At 44.4% G+C, this 19,486-nt stretch overlaps 1 long non-coding RNA gene across 2 annotated transcripts; it reads right to left on the minus strand.

The window, feature by feature from the left end:
• Positions 1 to 273: 273 nt before the first annotated feature.
• LOC102147813 (uncharacterized) lies at positions 274 to 12,663 on the minus strand. Of its 2 annotated transcripts, none has more exons than XR_289818.4 (3): positions 12,424 to 12,660; positions 5,977 to 6,104; positions 274 to 566 (listed from the first exon to the last, which is right to left on the minus strand). It is a non-coding gene; the product is annotated as an uncharacterized lncRNA (long non-coding RNA). The 2 variants fall into 2 exon arrangements; XR_001380080.3 differs by lacking the exon at positions 274 to 566 and adding an exon at positions 4,222 to 5,268 and having other exon boundaries at positions 12,424 to 12,663.
• Between the last annotated feature and the right edge of the window lie 6,823 nt (positions 12,664 to 19,486).

The raw sequence follows: 19,486 nt of genomic DNA on the forward strand, positions 1-19,486 counted from the left end.
TGGTATGGGAGACCTCAGGCGATGATCGGCTCCCTCTCCTTACAGGTGTGCACGTAGTAATTAGGCACTATTTCCTAGAAGGCGCAATATCAGGGCAGCATGGGTTTGAATGACAGCTGCTGTGTTCTTTCAGAACAAACTATTTCACCTCCCTCACTCACCATTTTCTCATTTGTAAAATGGGGGAAATAACACTATCTACCTCACTGGGTTATTGTGGAGATTAAATGAACTAATATTTGTATTACATATACACAATACCGGCCTGAGAGGTGATGTTGCTTTTACTATCAACATTTTATTTTTATTGAAAGGATTCTGGCATCAGATAAGGCCCTGGACTTTTTCCCACTTCCAACACTCAGCATCTTTAGAAAAGACCTCTCTATTAATGCTCTGAAAATTAGGGGACTGTGCTCATTATCAATTTATTGCCTCTCGGTTCAGATTTCACTCCTCTTTGTCCTGCATTGTGGTACTGAAGCTGGACCCTGCACACGTCTCCTGTGCCACATGCTGCAGTGTTAGACCTTGTCAGTTGCGGGTGCTGGGGAGATCCTGCAAGGCTGTAAAAGAGAATGGACTGAAAGTGAAAGGACAGCAAGAGATATTCCATGCAAATAGTAACCAAAAGAGAGCCGCGGGGCTATACTTATATCAGACAAAATAGACTCTGAATTAAAAAAGCTTACAAGAGACAAAGAAGGACATTATATATTAATAAAAGTTTCAATATGGCAAGATGTTATGACAATTACAAACATTTACACATCTAATGACAGACCACTGAAAATATATGAAGCACAAACTGACAGAATTGAAGGGAGAAATAGATAGTTCTACAAACAACAGTTGGGGACTTCAATACCCACCCTCAATAATGGAGAGGGAACAACCAGACAGAAGATTAGTAAAGAAACAAAGAACTTAACACAATAGACCAATCAGATCTAACAGACACATACAGAACAGTCTATCCAACAACAGCAGCAGACACATTCTTCTCAAGTGCACATGTGACACTTTCCAGGACAGACCATATGTTGGGCCACAAATTAGATCTCAATAGATTTAAAAGATAGATATCATACAAAGTATCTTCTCTGGCCATAACTAGATGAAGTTAGAAATCAATAATTGAAGTAAAACAGGAAAATACAAATCTGTGGAAATTAAACAACACACCCTGAAATGACCAATGGATCAATGAAGAAATCACAAGGGAAATTAGGAAATACTTAGAGACAAATGAAAATGAAAACACAACATACCAAAACATATCGGATACAGCAAAAGCAGTGCTAAGGGGGAAAGTTATAGCTATAAATGTGCAAAAACTAAGAAAGATCTCAAATAAAAAAACCTAACTTTACAACTTAAAGAACTATAAAAAGAGAACAAACTAAAGCTACAACTAGCAGAAGGAAGGAAATAATAGATTAGAGCAGAGATAAACGACATAGAGAATAGAAAAACAATAGAGGAAATCAATGAAACCAAAAGTTGCTTCTTTGAAAAGATCAGCAAAATTGATAAACTTTTAGCTAGATGGACTAACAAAAAAGAAAGAAGATTCTGATTACTGAAATCAGAAACAAAAATGGTTCCATTACTAAAACTCTATAGAAATAAAGAGGATTATAAGAGAGTGCTAAAACAATTGTATGCAAAAATTGGATAACCTAGATGAAATTGACAGATCCCTAGAAACACAAAACCTACCAAGTCCAAATGATGAAGAAATAGAAAATCTGAATTAACCAATAACTAGTAAGGAGACTGAATCAGTAACCAAAAATCTCCCAGAAAAGAAAAGCCCCAGACCTGATGGCTTCACTGGTGAATTCTACCAAACACTTAAAGAAACGAATACCAATTCTCTTCAAACTTTTCCAAAAAACTGAAGAGGAGGGAACACTTTTTAACTCATTTTTGAGGCCAGCATTATCTTGGAACCAAAGGCCAGGTAAAGACACTACGACAGAAGTACAGACCAATATCCCTTATGAAGATTGACATAAAAATCCTCAACAAAATACCTGCAAACCAAGTTCAGCAGTAAATATTAATGGATTATACACCATGACCAAGTGGGATTTATTCCTGGAATGTGAGGATGGTTCAGCTTATGAAAATTGACCAATGTGACACGCTGTGTTAACAGAATGAAGGGGAAAAACCATGATCACTTCAATTGTTGCAGAAAAATCATTTGACAAGATTCAATACCCTTTCATGTTAAAAACAGTCAACAAGGCAGAAACAGAAGGAAACTACCTCAACATAAAAAGAGCCATAGATGAAACAACCCAGAGCAAACATCATACTCAATGGTAAAACACTGAAAGCTTTTCCTCTAAGGTCAGGAACAAGGCAAGGATGCCCACTTGTGCCACTTCTATTGAATGTGGCACTGGAAGTTAGAGCCAGAGCAATTAGGCAAGAAAAAGAAATGAGGCATCCTGCAGATATGATCTTATATGTAGAAAATTTTAAAGATTCCACAAAAAAACTGTTAGAGGTAATAAATAAATACAGTAAAGTAGCAGGATCTGAAGTCAACACACAAAAATCAGGTGTATTTTTATATACTAGCAATGAACAATCTGAAAAAAAGAAATTACAGAAACAATTCCATTTACAATAGCATCTAAAAGAATAAATACTTACAAATGAACTTAACCAAGGAGGTGAAAGACTTGTACAATAAAAACTACAAAACATTGCTGAAAGAGATGAAAGAAGACACAAGTAAATGAAAACACAGTCCACAGTCATGAATTGGAAGACTTAAGATATCAATACAACCCAAAGTGATGTACACATTCAAAATCCCAATGAAGGTTTTTTCAGAAATAGAAAAATCCAACCTGAGATTCATATGGAATCTCAAGGGATCCCAAATAGCCAAAATAATCTTGAAAAAAAGGACTAAACTGGAGGACTCACACTTCCTGATTTCAAAACTTATGACAAAGCTACAGTAATCAGAATAACGTGGCATGAAGAAGACAGACATGTAGACCAAAGGAATAGAGAGCCCAGAAATAAACCCTCACATATATGGTCAACTGATTTTTGACAAAGGTGCCAAGACCACTCAATGGCGGAAAACGCTCTTTTCAACGAATGGTGCTGGAAAAACTGGATATCTACATGCAAAAGAATGAAGTTGGGCCTTTACCTGACATCATATACAAAAATTAACTCAAAATGGATCAAAGACTTAAATGTAAAAGCTGAAACTATAAAACTTAGAAGCACACAAAGGGCAAATGCTTCATGACATTTGCTTTGGCAAAGATTTCTTGGATGTGACACCAAAGGCACAGTCAATGAAAGCAAAAATAGATAAACTGGATTTTGTGAAAATTAAAAAAATTTGTGCATCAAAAGATAAGATCAGTAGAGTAAAAAGACAACCCACAGAATGGAAGAAAATATTTGCAACTCATGCATCTGATAAGGGGTTAATACCCAGAATATATGGAGGACTCCTAAAATTCAACAGCAAAAACCCAAACAATCCTATTCGAAAATGGGCAAAGGACTTGAACAGACATTTCTCCAAAGAAGATACACAAATGGCCAATAAGCACATGAAAAGATGCTCACATCACGGACCATTAGGGAAATGCAAATCAAAACTAAAGTGAGCTATCACTTCACACCCACTAGGGTGGCTGCTATTAAAAAAACAGAAAATAAGTATTGGTGAGGATGAGGAGAAACCGAAACCTTTGTGCACTGTTAGTAGAAATGTAAAATGGTGCAGATGCTACAGAAAACAGTTTGGAGGATCCTCAGAAAGTTAAAAATAGGATTACCACAGGATCCAGCAATTCTACTTCTGGGAATAGACCCCAAAGAATTGAACGCAGGGTCTCGAAGGGATATCTGTACACTCACGTTCACAGCAGCGTTATTCACAGTACCTAAAACATGGAGGCGACCCACGTACCCATCAACAGATGAAAGGACAAGCAAAATGTGGTACAGACATAAAGGGGACATTATTCAGCCTTAAGAAGTGAGGAAATTCTGACATATGATACAACATGGATGAATCTTGAGGACCTAATGTAAGCGAGGTAAGCCGGTCACAAAAAGGTAAATACTGTGTGCTTACATTTATATGAGACAAAATAGAATGGGGGTCTCTAGGGGCTGGGCCAGGGGAAAATGGAGAGCTATTAATAGGCATAGAGTTTCAGTTTTACAAGATGAAAAGAGCTAAAGAGATGGATGGTGGTAATAATTGCACAACACTATGAATGCATTTAATATCACTGCATTGTATACTTAAAAATGGTTAAGACGGTAAATTTTATGTTATGCATATTTCACTGCAACAAAAAAAAAATTGCAAAAAAAAAACTAAGAGGATACGGTTTCTCCTGCAGGATCTGTTTTTCTTTTCTTCTTGCTTCTATGGCATGACTTCCGGTGGCATCAAAGTGGCCCAGTGCCTCTCCCCTTATGGTGAGTTTGTGATCACCCAGAGGGGAGCTTCTTGCTTACTAGCTTTGGCGCACAGATTGTGGGCCATTGTCAGCCCATGGTGCCTCAGCGAACTTCTCCTTTACCCACCTGACCCCAGGCATACCATGTCCAACAATGCCTGAATCTTGGCCTTGGACAGGGGCCCTCTTCCAAAATAGCTGCTTCCTCACGCACGCTTCCTCAGCTTTCAAGGCGGAAGCAGCTACGCCTTCATTTCGTATTTGTCTTTTCTTTAACTTCTACTCTACTTCTTTTAGTAGTTAAGCATCTTTTACTAGTTAGTAATTCTTTATAGTAAATTTTCCCTGTTCAAATTACTTTTATGATTCCTGTCTCCGGAACTGACCCCACTTTATGGTCTTTGCCAATCTCCGTGGTGTAAATCCTCCCACCGTGGTCAATTTCAAACTACCAATGGCATGTCATTAAACACAAAGTTTGGAAGAGATGCAGATTAACACTCCATTATATAGGATTTCCATCATACTGACACGATACGAGTAAATAATCTCAAAAGCATGCACAATAGTAAAATATTATAAAGTAATTAAAAATTGAGGCGCTTTGAGTGTTTATTGCCCGTGTTTTTAACGTAACTTATTTAGCCGTAAGATTATATAATTTAATTTTTAATTGTGGCCGTGTTTAACAACTGGCTGACACAATTCCTTAAAATATAACCATCCGCTCTGTGAGCTGGTCTGAACCGGCCCCAGCACGCCGCTGGCCCAGCTCCTCCTGTCCCATTACTCCTGGTTCTTGATCCTGCAATTAGGGAAATAGAAACTTGCCTAGCTTCCCGAGCCTATCAAACCGCTCACTGAAGAGGCTGGTCCTCAGCCTCCAGCCTCACTTGATCACCCCTCCTAATGCAGTGTTGGACACTTTCAATTTATTTTTCAATTCCATTATCATCGGAAATGATGATTACATTTCCAGCGTAAATACCACTTTACCCAACTGAATTAATCAGTGTGGGCGGGGGGAGCATCCCTGGGGGTTCTATCTGAGCATCAGGAGCAGCTAACCCTTCCGTCCTCACTGAGGCCACCACAGGGGGTATACCGGGCTTCAGTGGCCTCTCTGGAAGACACTGTTTGGAATCTCATTGGTGGTCACCTGACCCCTTTGCCCTCTTGTAGCCTTGCTCTCCTAGGGGGGACACAGGGAATCGCTCCTCCCCTTCCTGTCCTCCCTCCCAGTGCCCCATCTGCCTTCAGAGCAGTCTCTCCTGGACCCGAATCTCCTGCCCCGCCCCCTGGGCCACGGCAGAGTGGAAGCTGAGATGGCATTTGGCTTCTTCCCTCCCTGTCGCCCAAGCACGTGGGGATGTTCCTCTTGAAGGGGCCGTGGAACAAGCAGACCGGTTCACCAACATATCCCCACAGCCTCTGGGGAGTAACCCTACCCGACCCCTACCCCTTTTTGAAGACTCCCAAAGCCTGGGTGCGAGTTCTCCCTAGGGTTCCTTACGAGCAGCCCACTGGGAGTTTTCATCCTCTTCTCGTCTCCGTCTAGAGCTCCCTCCTCTAACGACTGGCAGCTTAGCACTGGTTAATGGATCTCCTTTCTTGGAGTTGACCTTCTTGTCTGGAATATACCTGGGAGAAGTAAAATAACCATCAAAGACCCTTCAATGAACTAGTCTTATCAGAAGAATAACAATCTGTTTGAAGCATGAGCTACAAAGGAAATAAAGCCTGGGATGGGACGAGAGGGACCCCGTGTGTGCAACTGAACTCTGCATCTTGAGTCATTTTCTCTCCTGGGTGAGACAGCACGTCCCTGCTCCATTCCTCACCCCAATTCTGCCCCCACAGGGAGAGGGGGTGTCTGAGTCATTCTCCTACCCTCTCTGGGGGGCTGATGGCTTTGTCTCAAAGAAGAGAGGGGGAGGGGTCTCACTCTTTCCTCAACCTCACCCCCCAGCCTATCCTCTGCCTTTTCTCTCCCAGGCCCCACCACCTGAGGAACGAGCCCCTGGAGACACGGAGCAAAACGGGGGGGAGGCTTCATCACAGGGAGGGGGATGGCCAGAGGGAGGCAGGCAGGGGCTCTGAGAGGCTGCAGTGCCAGAATGACACACCAGGCAGTATAGTGAGGAGGGGATCCAGATGGTTTCAGCTGGTAACCAGGGCCCAGGGCTCCCCGCTGACAGTGGGCTGCGCAGTGAAAGCAGAGCCTGCCAGTGGCAGGAAGCGAGCTGCTCACGTACCTCCTGCTCTGAATGGAGCTGACACAGAGGCCTGAGCCTGGAGCAGAGAGAGAAGACAGAGCCCCATTTATGGAGCTTCTTGCAGGAGTTGGTGCACTGGCTCTGTTACCGATTTCACTCACTCCGGTGGGACTCTCACCCTCACTCGGAGGAGCTCTGAGGAGGGGCCTATGGGTGGGCCTCGCACCCACAGTCTGTCCCTTCCTTGGAGGATTCTTTCCTGTTCCATGTCACAGATTTGATCCAAACAAAGCTGAGCATTCAACAGCACAAGCTTTATTCAGTGGCCAAAGAATGGAGAAGCGAGAACTACATTCACAAGTCAACTTCTCAGCTCCTGGAGTGGTTAGGCTTGTTCCGAGCGGGGCTGTGGTTAATGTCTTATGGGGTCGGTGGGCTGGGTAACAGATCCACAATCCCACTTAAACCAAATCTCACTCCAGGGTAAATGGGTGTGACTGTGCTGGTTTTCAGAGGAGAAGGCTAGCGGGTTGGGGGGGATGTGACCTGCAGAATGAGGGTGGAGGAGGGGCTCCGGGGGGAGGCTGACGAACCTCCTTCACAGGAAGTTGTGAGGGTCACAGGGGAGGGGCTGTGGGAAGCTCTCAGCACCGTGCCTGGCACACAGTAGCTGCTCAGATAAGTGGCTGTCCACTTGAGTTGGGTTCCCAGGCAACTTGCTGAGCTGGGTGGGGGTGGTACCAGGAGCCCTAGATGCTGGGGGGGCAGCCATCAGGCTCTTCCACATCCTGCAACAGGGACCTCAGTACACCCTGGCTTGAGCTCAGAGGGATTTATTGGGTTATACAGAGAAGCTCAGAGACAGGGCAGCCTCCAGGAGCAGCTTGACCCAGGGGCTCAAACGAGGCCACCCAGGACCTGCTTCTTCTTTCTTCATCTTTCAGCAACTCTCCTCTATGCAAGACCACTCTCGGGCCCCCCTTCCTGGTGGCTGGATGTGTTCCATTCAGATTGCAGTCCAGTGGAGAAGAAAAAAGTTCTCTTTTTCATAGTTGATCAAAAGTCCCAGGCCACTGGCTCTAAGAGACACACCCCACCCCCGTACCATCAGAAAACACAGAGAGTTAGGATGTGCAGACCGGCTCAGGCCAATCAGGGTCCAACCCATGAGAGAGGTTAACCCTACCTGAGCCACAGAGGCTGAGAGTAGGGAGGGGTACAGCTTCCCTAGTAAAAGAATGAAGGGGAACTCCGCCATAAAAACCCACAGATGTTCTTTAATGAATTTGGGGGGGGGGGCAGTAAAACATATTAATAGAAACAAAATAGAGGGAAAAAACACAAATAGTTATGTATTATGGCTCATCTCATCTCCTTTTCCCAATAGTCCAATGATACTGGAGCTCCTATTGTCCTCGGTATAGAATCCCAGGCTTTTAGGATTAGAAGGATCTTCAAACCCCTTGGTCCAACCCCCTCATTTTCACAGGCAAGGCAACAGAGACCAAGAGGGCTTAAGTGACTGTCTCGAGGTCGCACAGCTCAGGGGAAGATGGTGGCGTAGGAAGCACCAGGAATCCTCCTGCTCAGCCAGATAACAACAGTACTGGCAGGGTCTGTCCGATGTGACTACTTTGGAAGTCTGGAGTCTTTTAAAGGCTGGCAACTTCTCCCAGGGGAAGTCTTGGCCAGTAAATTGTGGTTAATTTCAGCTCTTAGCTTAGTAGCAGCTACCCATCCCCCACTCCCTGACCCCGTGTCAGGGGGCAGTGCAAGCGTTCCTGGAGCAGCTTGTACACAGCTGTGGGCAACAGGCCTCTGTCCTCCAAATATCGGGATCTGTGTTCTGATCACTGATCGCTTCTTCTGACTGGGGAGGTGCGGACGCAGAGGTGAGCAGCCCTTGTTGCAAACCCCTTCCCCTCCAGCTGAAGTGACTTCCAGGGGACTTAAAGGGCTGGTGCATTTTTTCCCCCTTAATTTCTCTTTTTTCTCTTTTAGGACCCAGCTGTTTAAGGAGGAGGACATTCAAAAGCAATGCACATACAGGGGAATTTAGAAAGTCACTGCACATGCCCAGAGGAAGGTGCAGGTGTTACGGGACGAGGCTCGTTTTGCCTGCTACACAGTATGCCAATCACTGAGACGACGAGGTTGCGGCCGAGAGAAAGGGTTTGTTCACAAGGCAGACAAGTGAGGAGGTGGCAGAACAAGTCTCAAATCCACCTCCCCGAAAATGGGGATGAGGGATGTTTATGGGCTATTTATGGGCAGAGTGGTCTGAAGCACGAGCATAGATGCCTGGAGGTGAGAAGGGAGGCAACTGATAATCTGCACAGGAACAGTGAAGCTCCACGGCTCTTCATCTCCTCAGAGGACACATGTTCACAAAACGGCAGCGTTACCAGGATCTGAGGGTGGAGTTTTCGGCCCTCTGACATCAAAAGGTCACCTTTCAGGCATTCGTGCTGGCCCAATGATGGGTTCGTGGTCTTAACTGGCCTGAAGTGGACAAGGAGTCCACTCTCAGTTCCTGAAAAACAGAAGCACCGTTATCATGATGACCCAGGTGCCAGAGATGCTACCTCTAGGGTGGGCCTGAGTAATGCATCATCCAACTGCTTCTGCAAACAGACCGCTGAGTAAAGTTAAAGCAAGGGGGCCCCCAGTTTCACAGGCTCAGACGAGGTCTGAGAAGACCTTAAATTTGAAACCTTAAATAAGAAATTAAAGCTTCCGTGGATGAGGATGAAGCTGTGCCTGTACCCACAAGATAAACGTGGGAAACAAAGTGACCAAAGTCTCTGAGCTCGCCCTGCAGAACAGCAGGAGGTCCGCCGACAAGAGAGCAACTTGCTGACAGCCCTCTTCCTGACGGAGCGTCTTGCAGGAGCCTTGAGCAGTCATCCCTGCACAGAGGACTCCGAACTTCAGCCCCCAGGGCCACATCCTCCCCCTCCCCATCTTATTCTCACAATGTGCTTTGGAAAAATGCTTCGAACAGCACATAGGCAAGCCAATCAGTAACTGTGAGGAAAGAATGACTTATGACTTGTTAGCAGAAAATCTATGTCCTCTGTCCAACCTGTCCCTTCTGTCCCAGGTGAGGAAGGAACCGAGGTTTTCTTGGATTCCTCAGGAATGTTGCGTTCAGCAGATCCACTACAGAGAAGCACCCAGCGTTCTGTGGTCACCCATCACCGGACACTCCTAAGTCCTCTGCCCAACCCTGTTTGCCTTATGTAAGTCATTTCCAAATCAGTTCCCCTTAAGACGGGCTTTTTAGGATGACAGTCCACTGTCTTCTGATTTTCCAGCTTATCGCTTATGAAAGTTCTCTCTCTGCCACCACCTGCTTGCCCTTTTATCTCGTGGTGAGCCAATGATGCCCTTGCTCATGTCAAGTTTACAGCCCAAGCTGATCCCTGGCACAGGGACAGCCTACAAAAATCAATCAATCGAACAAAACCCCCCCAGCAATGCTGGCAAAGTGGGAGAAGAACTTGATTTCTAGAGTTACCATACTCTAAGACTCAAACGTCTAGTTTCCAACCAAAAAAGCCATAAAGCGTACTAAGAAACACAAAAGTATGGCTCACTCGAAGGAAAAAAATAAACAGAAACTGTTCTTGAGAAAGAGCAGATGGCAGGTTTACTAGACAAACACTTTCAACTATCTTAAAGACGGTCAAAGAACTAAAGGCAGATGTGGAGAAGTTCAAGAAAACGAGGTATAAATAAAACGGAAACATCAACAAAGAAGTAGAAAACATAAAAAGAAATTAAAAAATTCTGGAGCTGAAAAGTACAATTGAAATGAAAAATTCACTGGAGGGATTCAAAAGCTAATTTGAGCAGGCAGAAGAAAGAATCAGTGAATCTGAAGACAGGACAGTGAAAATTATTGGGACTGAGCAACAAAAGGAAAAAGGATTTTTTAAAAATGAACAGACCCTAAGGAACCTGTGGGATACCATCAAGTGAACCAGCATACACACTATGAGAATATTATTGTAACTTTGGTTTGTAAGCCTACTTTGTGTTTTGTACATGATTTAACAGACAACTTCATAACAAAATTTATTTTATTCATAATAAAAATTATTAATCTATGTTTTTGGGCACACAATGTATAAAGATGTAATTTTGTGACATCAATAACTGAAAGGGGTGGGGATGGAGCTATAAAGAGAAGAGATTTGTATGTTATTGAAGTTAAGCTGGCACATTCAAATTATAGTGTTATAACTTTAGGATGTTAACTGTAGTCCCCATGGTAACCACAAAGAAAATACCTATAAGAGATACACAAAATGAAGTGAGAAGAATTAAAATGTTTCACTACAAAAAACCCAAAAAACACAAAAGAAGACAGCAATTAGGAAATGAAGGACAATAAGGCTATCAGGCATATAGAATATAAATAACAAAATGACAGAATTAAGTTCCTCTTTACCAGTAATTACTTTAAATGTAAATGGATTAAACCCTTGACTCAAAAGACAGAGCCTGGCACACGGGGTAAAAACGTATGACCCAACTATATGCTGCCTACAAGAGATTTTCTTCAGATCCAGAGGCACAAATAGTTTGAAAGTGAAAGGACAGAAAAAGATATTCCATGCAAATAGTAAACCAGAAGACAGCAGGGGTGGCTACACTAACATCAGACTTTAAATGAAGGTCGCATGGCTCCTTAGTGGAAGACCAAGGACTTAGAGAGAACTCCTCCCAGCAAGCATCCATCTGGTCCCAGCTGCTTCTGAATTGCAGTGACCTTTCTGCAGGATGAGCCTCACTCTCACTCAGACCAGGCGGAGCAACCTGCATGGTCCCTGGCCAAAGAGGAAAGGGGGTCTCTCATCACCCTCCTGGCCCTTCCCCCCTCTCCCCTGAGTGGGCAGATGCCGTCTCGGCAGATGCCTCCATCTGGGCCTGGCTGGAGACTTCTCTCTAAGGATGCCAGGGCTCTTCACATTTCACACTCCTGATTGGTAACTGACCCCAACCTGTGCCACTCGGCCTGCCTCCCTGTTCATCTGTGAACGCAGAACTCCAAGAGTACGAGAGAGGATGAGGCCCTTTGTGGTCATCTAGCCAAAACCCTGCATTTTATAGGGGGGAAACTGAGGCCCAGGAGAGGAGCGGCTTTCCCAGGCAGGCAGAACCATCCGCAGAAGGGCTCCTGGCTCCCAATCTAACGCTCTCCCACCACACCCCTGGTCTGGGCTGCATGAGCCCTCACCTGCCGACCTCACCACCCCTGGCGGGAACCATCAACCATCCCGAAGTCGACACATCAACACTGACACCCTCTCTCCCTTGAACAATGTCACCCTTCGCGAGGTGTATCCACTCTCCTACTTAAACATGAGATAACCGAGAGCCAGAGAGCAGGTGGGGGTTGTCCCACGTCAGCTGCTGACCATTCAGAGATCAGGACGGCCCCCAGCCTCCCTGCGTCCCAGGACAGAAGCCCTCAAAGGCTTTACGTCCTATCATCCTCCTCTGATCCCTAAGAGGCTGGCGTCCCCGGGCCTGTTGCCCTAGTTACACACGAGAGACGGAGGCTCAGAGAGGCCCAGCCACCTGGGCACCCCCGCACTGCTGCCAGGGGTGAGGAGGGGGTGGGCCAGGCTTCCTGGGGTCCCTCTGGTGCCCTGTCACCCGCACACTGTGACTCGTACAGTCAGGAGGGAACTCGACCAGTGGAGGCGGAGACGAGTCCGGGTTACTCTTCTCACCCAATGAGGTGTCTGGCGGGGCCGGTGCAGGCCCAGCAGCTCCAAGATGCCCGTGGGCCCAGCCTCCTCCTCCACCTCCCTCGGCGTCCTCGGTGAGGCCTGCTCTGCGGTCACAGTGCAGCTCCTCTGGCGTCAGGTTCCCTTTCAGGATGGACAGAGGGTGAGCCACATGAGGCCAGCCGCCCGCCCTTCTGGGAGCTTTCCCAGAACGCCCTGCGGAATGCCTGCTCCCGTCTCATTGGTGGGAACTGTGTCACATGACCAAGTGCCGAGGGCGGGGGGGGGGGGGGGGGCAGGAATGTGCTGTTGCCCATCTCATTGGCCAGAGCAGTGTCACATGACTGCCTGCGGTGGGCTGTGATGTTTTTAAGTAGGGGAAATTTTTATCCCTGACAAAATGGAGGCTGTGTTGGAAGGAAAAAAGAGGATGACTGTAAGTCGGCAGGTGCTGTCTCTGTCTCAGCGTTTACAGTCTGGTTTTCATATTTGCGACCTCCTTGGATCCGCACAGCAGGCACTTTGGTTGTGAACGGGCAGTGAGAGGCTGGGCCGCTTGTCCAGCGCCCCGCAGGGGTCGTCCGCTGCGCCAGGCTGGAGCCCCGGCTCCCTGCCCCAGAGCGCCCACAGCTCCCCGGATCTGCGTTCCTGCCCCTGTTGTCTGCTCTCTCTTCTCTCTGTCCCAGTTCTCTGCTTCTCCAGCTCCCCAGACGAGCTGTGGTGAGCACAGACCCGCAGCCTGGAGATGAGGGGCAGCGGTTATCAATTATGGCTCTGACACACTTTCAGGCTTAAGCATTTTAAGCAAGTCTGCTATCGAAAGTCTAAAGACAAACTAGCCCCCCTGTGTTGGCATTCCCTCTCACATCCTGCTGGGATATTCACTGGGGTAACCTTAATGGAGGACGTTTGGGCAGTGTCTATCAAAATTCAAAATGCACATACCCTTTGTCTCAGCAATTTGACTTCCAGGAGTTGATCATTCTTAAATACTGAGGGATATGTATGCAAGGATGCCCACATCATTTGTAGAAATGTAATAGCAAAAATTTGACAATCTATTCGTTAATGGATTGATTACATAAATGATGGCATATTTCTACTGTTGAATATTAAGCAGCCATTAAAAAATGAGTGTGGTCCCTATGCACTGGCTCAGGAGGCTATCCATCATATATTTTTGAATAGAAAACACTTTGATGAAAAGTACGAACAGCATGCTGTTATTTTGCATAAAAATTGTATGTGCCCAGGAAAATATCTTGAAGGGTGAACACTTGTACTAGGAGGCCCATGGGGAAATCCTTTATGGATCTGAGACCCTCTGACGACGTGACCTATCTATGGCCGTTGGGCACAAGATTACTTTCCCTCTCAGTTTCTCAAGGACATTACCCTGCACCCCTCTCCTCTCTTCCCTGCATCATGAATTTTGCTCTCCACAGGATCATTCCCATCGACGTACAACACTGTATTATTTCTCCAGTCTCAAAACAACAAAATCAAAAACAAAACTGACGCTCTCCTGTTACTTTTGTTTCCCTTTACGATAAAACACCTCAAAAGAGTCGCCATACCTGCTATCTCCAATTTCTCTCCTTCCGTTATCTTTTCTCTCTACTTGACACAGATTTCACTCTGTCACACTGCACCACCCCTGCTCTTGTAAAGGTCACCAATCACTTCTGTACTGGGTTAATGGTCAAGTTCCAGTGACCATTGGACTTACGGGCATTTGGCACAGTTCCTCACTTCTCTCTGAAGCCTCCTTCTGGTTTCCCTGTATCTCCCTGGCTGCTCCTCCTCAGTCTCCTTTGCTGGTTCCTTCTTGGCTCCTTGACCCATAAGCCTGTGAGTTTATGGGTCCCTTGAGTGAGTGAGGATACTCTCAGATCCTCCTTCATTTCAGTTAAGGCAACTCCATCTTCCCGGTTGTTCAGGCTAGAAACCTGGAGTCACGCTGGACCCCTTTCATCCTCCCACATGCCGTACCACATCTATCAGCAAACCTGCTGGTTCTCCTTTGAAACACTTCTGGAACTTGACCACTTCCCACATCCACAGCTACCGCCCTGGTCCCCATCCAGTCACTGTCATTCTGTCCTAGATGACAGCAGTAACCTCCTACTGCTCTCCCTGCATCCTCCCTTTCCTCTAAGGGTCTCAGCAGAGCGATCTCATGTGATCCTATTAGACGTGTCAGATCATGTCTCTCCTCTGCTCAGAACCTTTAGTGTTCTCATTAGTCAGAGAAAAATCCCAAGGCCTTACAGTGAATCATGCCACCCTGCATTTACTGAGCCCGCACCCCAATCCCCTCACTGACCCCACTCTTACTACCCTCCTCTGCTCCCTTCACTTCAACCACACTGGCCTCCTTGCTTTTCCTTGAGCATGCTAGGTCTGCTCCTGCTCAAGGGTCCTCGCACCTGCTGCTCCTCTGCCTGGGATCCTCCTCCCCAGACATCCTCAGGGCTCACTCCTCAGTCTGGAATAACCAAGCCGTGGACAACACGTGTGGTTCTTGTACAAAGTTCTTCAGGCTCATGAGAGTCTCCCCCAGGGGAAGGTCTACATACCTGCTTACAGCAAAGAGAAGATGGATGATAGCAAGATCCTTTCTAGAATTTTCTCTCTTTAGAAACTGTTTGCCCCTTTTTAATGTTTTTATTAAAAAATGAGTCTTAAATGAGGTGAGAGAGTTGGCACTGGATATCACCAATAGCCACAAGTTCTGCCCTGAGAATGTTAGGAGAAGGATTAGAACCCAGTTCCCCAGAAGGGTCTGCATCTTGCAGAAAGAGGCTCCACTGAAGGGGATCTCAGCCTCCCCACCTAATCACCAGAAGATGCAGTGCCCTGACCCAATGTGGGGTCCCAGGCCAGTCATATAATTGACAGCCCCCACCTTTCAGGATGAAGACAGCAGCGGTGGGCCCAGCACTTCCCATGGAACAGGGGGACAGAGAAACCCTTTGGGCAGACTCTGTCTCTGTGTGTCCTGAAATTTCCTGCTCAGTGTAATTTAAAAAAATAAATGATCAAAGTCACATCTGAGGCTGAGCAGTGAGACATCCGTAATCTAAGCAATTCCTAAGATACTGTCAAATTTTAATAGTGAATGTTTTAGATGAGAGAAAGGAGAGCAATAATCAGGGAAAGGCTTAATATTTTACATCTTCTATTCTGTGCTGTTTGAGTTGTTTGCTCCAGCGGGTATATATCACCTTCGTAATGTATGTGCGTATTATTTACATACGTGTGTATGTATTAGTGTGTGTGTATGTGTGTGTGTGTCCCAGCTTCAGGAGTGAGGGCTATTTATAGGAGAGAGAGATCTCACAGTTTACAAAAGGATTTGCCGCAGTCTTCTTTGAAGTGCTCTGCTCTCCACGGGCCCACAGAAAAGGATTTAGATTTATAAACACTTTCCTTTTATGTTCTGATGCAACCTCTAAACACGCGTTCAATTTCCGTTTCAAGTTCTATCCAATTTAGCATTTTCCTAAGTTGCAGCTGTGCGCTGCGCGCTGTGTTTGGTAGAGTCGGGGAAGAAAGATGAAGAAGACCTGTGTTCAGAAAGAAACTGGCACTGTCAACTCTCAAAGAGGAGGCTTTGAAAGAAGAGCTTCTCAGAAGCTGTTGCCAGGGGTGATTAACGAGACCCTCTGCATTGTCCGTAAATCCAGCCAGGAGCTCAGACATGAAGACGTGTCTCTTGTCTCCCAGGGAGATGGGGCAGCCAGAAGGCTCTACTGTACTGTAGTCGGAAGGGGGTGGGGGTTATGGTGAAGGGGGAACAGCTACTCCGCATCCCCGTTGCCACCATAACTGCAGAACCCTCAAAAGAAGTCCTACAATAGGATGAGTGACAGTTTTTGAAACTATGATAAAAAGAAGTTAGAGGAAGCTTACGAAGGCACATCCCACTTACACCTAAAGAAGGAAAGGAAGGAGCAAGGGTGACTTTTTGAGTTCTCCATCCCCCAGCCAGCTCTGTAGTTGACCTTACCTATAGGTCACCTTTCCATCCAGGATATATATAACCTGCCTGTGTCACTGCTGTTGGGCATGGGGGCAATCTGAAACACTGGGACAAGATGGCAGTTGTACTGAATTTTTATGTTATTGACCCTGCCTGAAATGAGTTTCCTTACTGGTAAAACCGTTTTAGGAGGTTTTTGATTACTGTTTCAATCTCTTTACTGGTGATTGGTCTATTCACATTCTCTATTTCTTGATTCAGTTTTGGGAGGTTGTATAAGTCTAAGAATTTATCCATTTCTTCTAGGTTAGCCAACTTGTGGGCATATAGTTTTTCATAGTATTCTTTTATAATCCTTTGTATTTCTGTGGTATCTGCTGAAATTTCTCCTCCTTCACTCCTAATTTTATTTATTTGAGCTTTCTCTCTTTTTCTCTTGGTGAGTCTGGCTAAGGGTTTGTCAACTTTGTTTATCTTCTCAAAGAACCAGTTCTTTGTTTCATTGATCGTTTCTACTATTTTTTTGGTTTATATTTCACTTATTTCTGCTCTAATTTTTATTATTTCCCTCCTTCTGCTGACTTTAGGCTGTGTTTGTTCTTCTTTTTCTAGTTATATTAGGTGTAGTTTCAGATTACTTATTTGAGATTTTTCTTGTTTGTTGAGATGGGCCTGTGTTGCTATGAATTTCCCTCTTACAACTGCTTTTGCTGCGTCTCATAAGAGTTGGTATGTTGTATTTTCATTTGTCTCCAGTGTTTTCTTTTAACTTCTCTTTTGATTTCTTCATTGATCCATTAGTTGTTCAGTAGCATGTTGTTTAGTCCTCACATATTTGTGACTTTCCCAGCTTTTTTCTTGCAGTTGACTTCTAGTTTCATAGCATTGTGGTCAGAAAAGATGCTTGATATGATTTCAATCTTCTTAAATTTATTGAGGCTTGCCTTATTTCCCAACATACGGTCTATCTGTGAGAATTTTCCATGTGCACTTGAGAAGAATGTGTATTCTGCTGTTTCTGAATGGAGTGTTCTCTCTCTATATATCTATTAAGTCCATCTTGTCTAGTTTTTCATTTAAGTCCACTATTTCTTTGATGATTTTCTGTCTGGATCATCTATCCATTGATGTAAGTGGGGTGTTGAGGTTCCCTACTATTATTGTGTTGCTGTTAATTTCTCTCTTTAGGTTTGTTAATAATTGCCTTATATACTTTGATGCTCCTGTGTTAGGTGCAAATATATTCATAAGTGTTATGTCCTCTTGGTGGAATTTCCCTTTTATCATCATACACTGCCCCTCTTTGTTTCTCATTGCCTTTTTTATCTTGAAATCTGCTTTGTCTGATATCAGTATGGCAGCATCTGCTGTCTTTTAGTTCCTATTTGCTTGGAGTATCTTATTCCCTCCCTTCACTCTAAGCCTGTGTTTGTCTTTTGAGCTGAGATGTGTTTCCTGGAGGCAGCATATTTATGGGTCTTGTTTTTTAATCCATCCAGCCACTCTGTGTCTTTTGATTGGAGAATTCAAGCCATTTATACTTAGAGTGATTATTATATGTGAGGGCTTAATCCTGCCATTTTATCTCTTGTTTTCCAGTTGTTCTATATTTCCATTGTTTCTCTTCCCTTGTATTTCTTACTGCCATTTCAGTTTGGTGGTTTTTGATGGTTTTCTCAGTTTTCTCTTTATTTGTGATTTGTGGGTCTGCTCTGAGTTTTCGTTTAGTGGTTAATATGAGATTTGTATAAAAGATCTCATAGATGAGATAGTCAGTTTTCTGATAGTCTTTTGTATTTATTAGCGTAAGCAGTTTCCATCCCTTTCCTCTTTCCCATCTGAGTTATTGTTGTCACAAATTATTCTGTTTTGTTTTGTGAATTTGTAACTAAATTGACATGTTTATAGTTATTTTTTATGCTTTCCTTCCCTTTATCTTTTATGTTATAATAAAGTGTTTACTAACCTGTTCTGATAGAAAGCTGCAATTTTCTGATTTTTATCTCTCTATTTATCTCCTTGCTCAAGGCTTTGTAAACCTTTGCCTTTTTGTTTCAGCTATGAGGGAATCCTTGATCATTTCTTGTAAGGGAGGTCTAGTGGTGATGGACGCCCTCAGCTTTTGTTTATCTGGGAAAGCTTTTATTTCTCCATTGTATTTGAAGGATATTTCTCTGGATCGAGTATTCTTGGCTGAAAGTTCTTGTCTTTAAGTATTTTGAATATATCATTCCATTCTCTCCTGGCCTGTAAGATGTCTGCTGAGAAATTTGCTGAAAGCCTGATTAGGGGTTCTTTTGTAGATTATTCTCTTCTGCCTTGCTCCCCTTGATATTTTTTCTTTGCCATTGATTTTTGCCAGTTTTACTATCATATCCCTTGGGGAGGGTCTTTTTGCATTGATGTAATTAGGAGTTCTATTGCCTTCATGTACTTGTAAGTCCAGTTTTTCCCCCAGGTTTGGGAAGTTCTCAACTATTATTTCTTTGAATAAGCTCTCTGCTCCTTTCTCCCCCTCTTCTATGTCTTGAATACCTATAATCCTTGTGTTGCATTTCCTAATTGAGTTGGATATTTCTCAAATAATTTCTTCATTTTTTTAAAGTCTTAGTTCTCTCTCCTCTTCTACCTGAAGCACGTGTATATTTCTGCCGTCTGAATCATTAATTCTGTCCTCCATAACATCAGCTCTATTTTTAAAGGATTCTAAACTTTTTGAAAATCTCATTCTTTGTGTTCCTCATCTCCAGAATTTCTATTTGGTTTTCTTGTAGAGTTTCAATCTCTCTGGTGAAGTATTCCTTCTGCTCATTAATTTTATTCCTGAGCTCATTGATCTGTCTTTCTGAGTTTTTTTGTAACTCATTGAGTTTCATTATGACAACTATTTTGAATCCTCTGTCATTTAGATTGTAAATTTCTGTGAGTTCAGGACTGGCTTCTGGAGATTTGTCATTTTCCTTCTGCTCTGAAGTGTTACTGTAGTTTTTCATGGTCTTCAATGAACTGATTTTTTGCCGAGGCATTTGTAGTGGTGTCAGGTCACAGATTCCATCTGCCACCTTGGGGGGGATGTGGGGC

This window comes from Equus caballus, chromosome 2 (assembly GCF_041296265.1).
Source record: "Equus caballus isolate H_3958 breed thoroughbred chromosome 2, TB-T2T, whole genome shotgun sequence".
Taxonomy (NCBI): domain Eukaryota; kingdom Metazoa; phylum Chordata; class Mammalia; order Perissodactyla; family Equidae; genus Equus; species Equus caballus.